This window comes from Amblyraja radiata, chromosome 15 (assembly GCF_010909765.2).
Source record: "Amblyraja radiata isolate CabotCenter1 chromosome 15, sAmbRad1.1.pri, whole genome shotgun sequence".
Classification (NCBI taxonomy): Eukaryota; Metazoa; Chordata; class Chondrichthyes; order Rajiformes; family Rajidae; genus Amblyraja; species Amblyraja radiata.
Window position 1 is genome coordinate 49,255,053 of NC_045970.1, and position 10,329 is coordinate 49,265,381.

Here is a 10,329-nt window from a genome sequence, read left to right on the forward strand (position 1 = left end):
AGTTAGATAGAGAGAGTTAGATAGAGCTCTAGGGGCTAGTGGAATCAAGGGATATGGGGAGAGGCAGGCACGGGTCGATTGGGGACGATCAGCCATGATCACAATGAATGGCGGTGCTGTCTCAAAGGGCCTGAATGGCCTCCTCCTGCACCTATTTTCTATGTTGCTATGTTTCCAAACAGGTCCTTTGGCCCAACTTGCCCACACTGGCCAACATGTCCCAGCTACACTAGTCTCACCTGCCAGCATTTGGTCCATATCCCTCCAAACCTGCCTAGTCTGTGATTCTCGAAAATCAGAGGACATAAGTTTAAGGTGACGGGGGAAACATAGAAACATAGAAAATAGGTGAAGGAGTAGGCCATTCGGCCCTTCGAGCCTGCACCGCCATTCAATATGATCATGGCTGATCATCCAATTTAATCGGAATCTGAAGGGTAACTTTTTCACACAAAGAGTTATAGTAATACGGAGCAAGCTGCCTGGAGGAGGTAGTTGAGGCAGGGAATGTCACAACGTTTAAGGAACATTTAGACAGGTACAGTACACTGGATGGGACAGGTTTAGAGGGCTATGGGCCAAACGCAGGCAGGTGGGACTAGTGTAGATGGGGGCACGTTGGTCGGTGTGGACAAGTTGGGCCGAAGGGCCTATTTCCACGCTGTATCACTCTATGACACTGTGAATCAAAGACATTATCAATTGTGGAAAAACACACACACACACAGATTAGAAATGAGGTGAAAGAGGAAGAGACCGTCACGAAGGGCAGGGCTGGGATTACAGAGAAGCTTTTGGGGGAAATACCGATACCGAGTCCCAAGTCCAACACAGGAACCAAATCTGGCCCCAGCCTGGCAAACAGGTGGTTATCTTGCAGTGCGGAGGTGTTGGGGAATAACTGTGTGATGTGTGGAAAGCCGTTCCTTCTTCTCCGCGCTCCCCTCGGGCAGAAGAAAGTGTGCACCACCAGACTCAGGAACAGCTGCTTCCCCTCTGCTTCACAGGTACTGAGACCCCACCCCCCACCACCATCAAAGGGATTGACTGAAGTCACTGCCTCAAAAATGCAGCCAGCATCATCAGAGACCCACACCACCCTGGCCACGCACTCATTTCACTCCTGCCATCGGGAGGAAGGTACAGGAGCCTGAAAATCGTAACGTCCAGGTTCAGGATCAGCTTTTTTCCCTACAGCCATCAGGCTATAGAAACATAGAAACATAGAAACTAGGTGCAGGAGTAGGCCATTCAGCCCTTCGAGCCTGCACCACCATTCAATATGATCATGGCTGATCATCCAACTCACTATCTCTCCATACCCCCTGATACCTTTAGCCACATGGGCCACATCTAACTCCCTCTTAAATATAACCATATAACAATAACATATAACCATATAACAATTACAGCACGGAAACAGGCCATCTCGGCCCTACAAGTCCGTGCCGAACAACTTTTTTCCCTTAATCCCACCTGCCTGCACTCATACCATAACCCTCCATTCCCTTCTCATCCATATGCCTATCCAATTTATTTTTAAATGATACCAACGAACCTGCCTCCACCACTTCCACTGGAAGCTCATTCCACACCGCTACCACTCTCTGAGTAAAGAAGTTCCCCCTCATGTTACCCCTAAACTTCTGTCCCTTAATTCTGAAGTCATGTCCTCTTGTTTGAATCTTCCCTATTCTCAAAGGGAAAAGCTTGTCCACATCAACTCTGTCTATCCCTCTCATCATTTTAAAGACCTCTATCAAGTCCCCCCTTAACCTTCTGCGCTCCAGAGAATAAAGACCTAACTTATTCAACCTTTCTCTGTAACTAGTTGTTGAAACCCAGGCAACATTCTAGTAAATCTCCTCTGTACTCTCTATATTTTGTTGACATCCTTCCTATAATTGGGCGACCAAGATTGTACACCATACTCCAGATTTGGTCTCACCAATGCCTTGTACAATTTTAACATTACATCCCAGCTTCTATACTCAATGCTCTGATTTATAAAGGCTAGCATACCAAAAGCTTTCTTTACCACCCTATCTATATGAGATTCCACCTTCAAGGAACTATGCACGGTTATTCCCAGATCCCTCTGTTCAACTGTATTCTTCAATTCCCTACCATTTACCATGTACGTCCTATTTGATTTGTCCTGCCAAGGTGTAGCACATCACAGTTTATCAGCATTAAACTCCATCTGCCATCTTTCAGCCCATTCTTCCAAATGGCCTAAATCACTCTGTAGACTTTGGAAATCCTCTTCATTATCCACAACACCCCCTATCTTGGTATCATCTGCATACTTACTAATCCAATTTACCACCCCTTCATCCAGATCATTGATGTACATGACAAACAACAAAGGACCCAACACAGATCCCTGAGGCACCCCACTAGTCACCTGCCTCCAACCCGACAAACAGCCATCCACCATTACCCTCTGGCTTCTCCCATTCAGCCACTGTGAATCCATCTTGCTACTCCTGCATTTATACCCAACAGTTGAACCTTCTTAACCAACCTTCCATGAGGAACCTTGTCAAAGGCCTTTACTAAAGTCCATATAGACAACATCCACTGCTTTACCCTCGTCAATTTCCCTAGTAACCTCTTCAAAAAATTCAAGAAGATTAGTCAAACATGACCTTCCAGGCACAAATTCATGTTGACTGTTCCTAATCAGACCCTGTTTATCCAGATGCTTATATATATTATCTCTAAGTATCTTTTCCATTAATTTGCCCACCACTGAAGTCAAACTATCAGGTCTATAATTGCTAGGTTTACTCTTAGAACCCTTTTTAAACAATGGAACAACATGCGCAGTACGCCAATCCTCGGGGACTATTCCCGTTTCTAATGACATTTGAAATATTTCTGTCATAGCCCCGGCTATTTCTACACTAACTTCCCTCAATGTCCTAGGGAATATCCTGTCAGGACCTGGAGACTTATTCACTTTTATATTTTTCAAAAGTGTCAGTACTTCTTTTACTTTGAAACTCATAGTATGCATACCTACTCTACTAGTTTCCCTTACCTCACATAATTCAATATCCTTCTCCTTGGTGAATACCGAAGAAAAGAAATTGTTCAATATCTCCCCCCCCTCTTTTGGCTCTGCAGATAGCTGTCCACTCTGTCTCTCCAATTTTATCCCTCGTTATCCTTTTGCTATTAATATAGCTGTAGAAACCCTTTGGATTTACTTTCACCTTACTTGCCAAAGCAACCTCATATCTTCTTTTAGCTTTTCTAATTTCTTTCTTAAGATTCTTTTTACATTCCTTATATTCCTCAAGCACCTCATTTACTTCATGCTGCCTATAATTATTGTAGATCTCCCTCTTTTTCCGAACAAGATGTCCAATTTCCCTTGAAAACCAGCGCTCTTTCCAATTTTTACTGTTTCCTTTCAACCGAACAGGAACATAAAGATTCTGTACTCTTAAAATTTCCCCTTTAAATGTCCTCCATTTCTCTTCCACATCCTTCCCATAAAACAAAATGTCCCAGTTCACTCCTTTTAAATCATTTCGCATCTCGCATAGCCAATTTCGCATTTCGCATAGCCAATGAACTGGCTTCAACTGCCTTCTGTGGCAGAGAATTGCAGAGATTCACCACTCTTTGTGTGAAAAATGTTTTTCTCATCTCGGTCCTAAAAGATTTCCCCCTTATCCTTAAACTGTGACCCCTTGTTCTGGAACAATAATGGAACACTACAATTTCCAAATCAACTCCGAACTACATAGACTTGGTAACATTGTTTTTTTTCTATTTACACAATTATTGTTTATCTGTTTTACATGTATGTATGTATGTATATATGTATGTATGTATGTATGTATGTATGTATGTATGTATGTATGTATGTATGTATGTATGTATGTATGTATGTATGTATGTATGTATGTATGCACCCACCCCCTTTGGACAGTCTCCCTCAGATGGTCACGTCAATCAATTCAGCTTGTTTATTTATGTATTGTATTTATTTACCTTTCCTGGACATCAGTGGAGCTGCACACTAAATCTCGTTGCACTGACGTGCAATGACAATAAAAGATATATTATATTATTATGTATGTATGTATGTATGTATGTATGTATGTATGTATGTATGTATGTATGTGGGCTGAAACTGCTCACAATCCTCCATATGTATCTATACTGGGCAAGTACTTGCTGGAGCTTAGAAGGATGAGGGGAGACCTCATTGAAACTTACCGAATAGTGAAAGGCCTGGATAGAGTGGATGTGGAGAGGATGTTTCCACCAGTGGGAGAGTCTAGGACCAGAGGCCACAGTGTCAGAATTAAAGGATGGTTCTTTAGTAAGGAGATGAGGAGGAATTTATTTAGCCAGAGGGTGGTGAATCTGTGGAATGCATTGTCACAGATGGCTGTGGAGGCCAAGTCGGTGGATATTTTTAAGGCAGAGATTGACAGATTCTTGATTAGTATGGGTGTCAGGGGTTATGGGGAGAAGGCAGGAGAATGGGGCTGAGAGGGAGAGACTGACCAGCCATGATTGAATGGCGGAGTGGGCTAGACGGGCCGAATGGTGTAGTTCTACTCCTAGAACCTCTGCTCCAAAAATGACACAAGTTGCTGAAGTAACTCAATAGGTTAGGCAGCATATGTGGAGAACATAGATAGTCTTAAGATGTGTCCCGACATTACGTATCCATGTTCTCCAGAGATGCAGCCTGACCAGCTGAGTTCCTCCTGCACTTTGTGTCTTTTCCTGACAATTAAACTCCCTTGACTTGGAATAATGGAACAACGGCGCCCACTGCTGGTCAGAATAGTTTTGAGTTCTTTGTTTGTTAACAGCAGGAGGGGTAGAAACATGGAAACATTGAAAATAGATGCAGGAGTCGGCCATTCGGCCCTTTGAGCCAGTACCGTCATTCAATATGATCATGGCTGATCATCCAAATTCACTACCCCGTTCCTGTTTTCTCCCCATATCCCTTGATTCCGTTAGCCCTAAGAGCTAAAACTAACTCTCTCTTGAATACATCCAGTGAATTGGCCTCCACCGCCTTCTGTGGCATAAAATTCCACAGATTCACAACTCTCTGGGTGAAAAGGTTTTTCCTCATTTCAGTCCTAAATGGCCGACCCCTTATTCTTAAACTGTGACCCCTGGTTCAGCGCTTCAATAATCTTCTGGCAAGATAGTGCAGCGGTAGACTTGATGCCTCGGAATGCCAGAGGCCCGGGTTCGATCCCAACTACGGGTGCTTGTCTGTGCGGTGTTTGTACATTCTCCCCGTGACTTGCGTGGGTTTTCCCCGGATGATCCGGTTTCCTCCTACACTCTAAAGACCTGCAGGTTTGTAGTTTGACGGGCTTCAGTAATAATTGTAAATAGTCCCTGGCATGTGGGGTAGTGCTAGTGTACGGGCTGATCGATGGGCCGAAGGGCCTGTTTCTGCGCTGTATCTCTAAACTAATCTAAAAAATCTCCCCTTTATCCCTTCTCCCCGCTCTTGCACTATCCTAAAGATGTCTCTGGACCCCCCACAAATGTACATTTAGTCGCCTCTACTCTCTGATCATCCTCGCAAATAAACCACATTTTTCTACTGTAGAGCTACGCTGGTCGAGCTGCTGCCTCACAGCGCTAACTGTCTGTGTGGGCCTTGTACGTTCTCCCCGTGACAAAGTGGGTTTCCTCCGGGTGCTCCGGTTTCCTACGGATTCCCGAAGACGTGCGGGATTGTGGGTTAATTGGCCTCTGTAGATTGCCCCCTAGTGGGCGGGGAGCGGACAACATAGAACTAGTGTGGACAAAAGTGCTGGAGAAACTCAGCGGGTGCAGCAACATCTATGGAGCGAAGGAAATACGCAACGTTTCGGGCCAAAACCCTTCTTCAGACTGATGTTGGGTGGGGGGGGGGGGGGGGGCGTAGAGAAAAAAGGAGAAAGGAAGAGGAGGAGCCCGACGGCTGAAGGAGAGCTGAGAAGGGGAGGAGACAGCAAGGGCTAACGGAAATTGGAGAATTCTATGTTTATGCCGCAAGGGTGCAGACTGCCCAAGCGGAATATGAGGTGCTGCTCCTCCAATTTCCGTTGGTGCTCACTCTGGCCATGGAGGAGACCTAGGACAGAAAGGTCGGATTTGGAATGGGAGGGGAAGTTGAAGTGCTGAGCCACAGGGACATCAGGTGGGTTCATGCGGACCGAGCAGAGTTATTCGGCGAAACGATCGCCAAGCCTACTGCTTGGTCTCACCGATGTAGATCAGCTGACATCTAGAGCAGTGGATGCAATAGATAAGGTTGGAGGAGATGCAGGTGAACCTCTGTCGCACCTGGAATGACTGCTTGGGTCCTTGAATGGAGTCAAGTGTGAACTAGTCGAGTCGAGTTAAGCCCCTGTCCCACTTAGGAAACCTGAACAGAAACCTCTGGAGACTTTGCGCCCCACCCAAGGTTTCCGTGAGGTTCCCGGAGATTGCAGGTGGTTGCCGGAGGTTGCAGGTAGTGGAAGCAGGTAGGGAGACTGACAAAATCCTCCGGGAACCTCCGGGAACTGCACGGAAACCTTGGGTGGCGCGCAAAGTCTCCAGAGGTTTCCGTTCAGGTTTCCTAAGTGGGACAGGGGCATTAGTGTGAACGGTTGATCAATGGTCGGCGTGGACTCATTGGGACGAGCGTGTAAGAAAGGGATGCAAATGTGAGATAACATTTATTTTTTTATTTTTTTTAAATTATTTTTTAAATTTTATTGAACATGTTAAAAAATACAAACACAAATAAACTTGTAAGCAATAAAAAATAAATGAAACACAAAGTAAAACAAACAAATAAGTAACTCAAATAATACAAATAATATCGTTCATGTTCAAAAGGGGTATGAAGAAGTTCGAAAACTTTTCTGGTCCTACCCCCTCTTATTTTCTATACATTTTCATGGAAAAACAAAATAATGGGAACAAATGGACCCAAAATCTGTTGAACAGTCCACAAACAAGAAATAACCAAACAGAAAAGAAAATCACTGGTCCAGCTCATAACCATTCAATCTTTTGTTTCTGAAGATTGTTTTTAGTTTGAATAGAGTCTTACATTTTTTCAGCTCATCATGGCAGTTATTCCAGAGACTAACACCCTTTGCTGTAACACAATGGAGTTTTGCATTAGTTCTTATTGCCGGTTTTTCGAATATATAGGTTCCTCTCAGGTTGTGTTTGCTTTCTCTCCGTTGGAACAACCCCTGGATATTACAAGGCAATTGCTGATTAGCTGCTTTGAACATAATTTGGATAGTTTTATAATCTGTCAGATCTTGAAATTTTAATATTTTTAGTCTGATAAATAATGGTTTTGTTGATTGTCTGTAGGTGGTTTTATGTATAATTCGTATTGCTCTTTTTTGGAGAATGAAGATTGGATGTGTATTTGTTTTGTATGTGTTCCCCCATACCTCCACACAGTAGATCATGTATGGGAGTATGAGGGAGCAGTACAACATATACAGGGAGGCTTGATTTAGTAGGTCTCTGGCTTTATTCATTATTGCAATTGATTAGTCAACAAAATAGAGAGAGTACAGAGGAGATTTACTAGAATGTTGCCTGGGTTTCAGCAACTAAGTTACAGAGAAAGGTTGAACAAGTTAGGGCTTTATTCTTTGGAGCGCAGAAGGTTAAGGGGGGACTTGATAGAGGTTTTTAAAATGATGAGAGGGATAGACAGAGTTGACGTGGAAAAGCTTTTCCCACTGAGAGTAGGGAAGATTCAAACAAGGGGACATGACTTGAGAATTAAGGGACTGATGTTTAGGGGTAACATGAGGGGGAACTTCTTTACTCAGAGAGTGGTAGCTGTGTGGAATGAGCTTCCAGTGAAGGTGGTGGAGGCAGGTTCATTTTTATCATTTAAAAATAAATTGGATAGTTATATGGATGGGAAAGGAATGGAGGGTTATGGTCTGAGCGCAGGTATATGGGACTAGGGGAGATTATGTGTTCGGCACGGACTAGAAGGGTCGAGATGGCCTGTTTCCGTGCTGTAATTGTTATATGGTTATATGGTTATATTTGGATATTTTGGCTTTAATATAATTTATGTGAGGTTTCCAAGTTAATTTGTTGTCAATTAATACTCCAAGAAATTTTATTTCAGATACTCTTTCTATTTCTGTGCCATTTATCATGAGCTTTTTCTCTGTGTTGGTTGATCGATTTCCAAATATTATGAATTTTGTTTTACTTAAATTCAATGTGAGTTTATTTTCGTCAAACCTAGAACTAGTGTGAACGGGTGAACAATAGATGTGGATGTTTTGTGTATGGAAATAACCACCTATTCCACAGAACACAGATACATGAGAAAGGGCACCACATTTAGTGCAATTGAGCAAAGAACACAAAACTATTCTGACCAGCAGAGGGCGCCGTTGTACCATTATTCCAAGTCAAGGGAGTTTAATTGTCAGGAAAAGACACAAAATGCTGGAGGAACTCAACTGGTCAGGCTGCATCTTTGGAGAACATGGATACGTAATGTCGGGGCACATCATAAGACTTTCCATGTTCTCCACAGATGCTGCCTAACCTATTGAGTTACTCTAACAACTTGTGTCATTTTTGAAGTCCAGTGAAGTCCGGATATAACATTGAAGTCAGATAAACTCAGAGTTATAAAAAGAGGGTGTGAAGACTTGGTCTTTTTGTTCAGTAGAGCAGAGGAAACTGGGGGGGTGTTCATCTGGAGACATATAAAATCCTAAGGGGCATTGATAAGGTGAACATCCACAGTCTTTTTCACTCGGGCAGTTCATAACTTCATGTTCATAAGTGATCTGAGTAGCATTAGGCCATTCGGCCCATCACGTCTACTCCGATCCATCTCTCTACTCCTAACCCCATTCTCCTGCCTTCTCCCCAGAACCCCTGACACCTGGCAGAGGTTGGTGGCACGGTGGTGCAGAGATGGAGTTGCTGCCTCACAACGACAGAGACCCGGGTTCGAACCCGACTAGGGGTGCTTGTCTGTACGGAGTTTGCACGTTCTCCCGGTGACCAGCGTGGGTTTTTTTTCTGGGATCTCCGGTTTCCTCCCTTACTCCGACGACGTTCAGGTTAGTAGGTAGGGTTGCCAACTTTCTCACTCCCAAATAAGGGACAACAGGTCAAAATACGGGACAAATTCCCGACGGCAATTCGTTGACCGACTCGGCCGTGGCTGGGTGAATGATGAGTTGGCCCAGGTGCTGGACTGCACACAAAGCCCAGCTGGCGGGCCAGCTGAGGAGTTTTGCAAAGTCCGGCACCCCAACCAACTCATGATCGGCCATGAGAAGGAAGGGTGGTGGTGTCGGCGGTCAGCGAAGGTATGAAGGTCGGACAGATGGCCAGGCTGCCGGTCGACGGGGCCACGGGCGAGGCGCTGCTGCTGCACTCCATGGGCTGCACTATGTCGGGACGGGTGAGGCGGGGCCGGACGTGGCGCTCCGACCCGACAGTCCCCTCGACCCGAGTAGTAGCAGTCAAATACTGGACAAGGGCGGTCCCGTACGGGACAAACCGACTTAGCCCAATATACGGGATGTCCCGGCTAATACGGGACAGTTGGCAAGGCTATTAGTAGATTAATTGGCTTGGGTAAAAGGGTAAATTGTCCCTAGTGTGAAGGATGAAGATAGATCACGGGTGATCGCTGGTCGGCACTGACTTGCTGCGCATGTTTCCACAACGCATCTCAGAAGTCTAAAGTAAAGTCTACAGTTTAAAATAACCTAAACTTCAAGGTTCAAGGTGAGAGAGTAATGAGAGTAAAAGGGACCCAATAATCATCTTGTACATGAAGAAAGTGGGAGGTACATGGAAATGGATGAATATCTGTCAGAAGATACAGCACAGATGGGTACACACATTACTTTTTAACCACACAAGGGCAATAGACAATAGGTTCAGGAGTAGGCCATTCGGCCCTTCAAGCCAGTACCGTGATTCAATGTGATCACGGCTAATCATCCCCAATCAGTACCGGCAGGTAGACAGATAGGAAAGGTTTGGGGGAGATGTTAGCCAGGGGCTGCAGATGGATCTAGCTTGTTAAGGCAGCTTGGTTAGCATCGAGGAGATGGGGCTGAAGGGTCTGATCTGTGCTGTAAGGACTCCATGACTATATTTCTAAATAGGAGACATAGCTTTCGAATAAGGGGTCATCGATTTAAAATGTTTTTAAGAGGAATCGTCGGAACTCCGCAAATAAAATAGGAGTGACAATGAATCATTAAATGTGTTCAAGGCTGATAAACTTTTCTACTTTTAATTTCGAGCATGGGGATGAACTATCTGGAC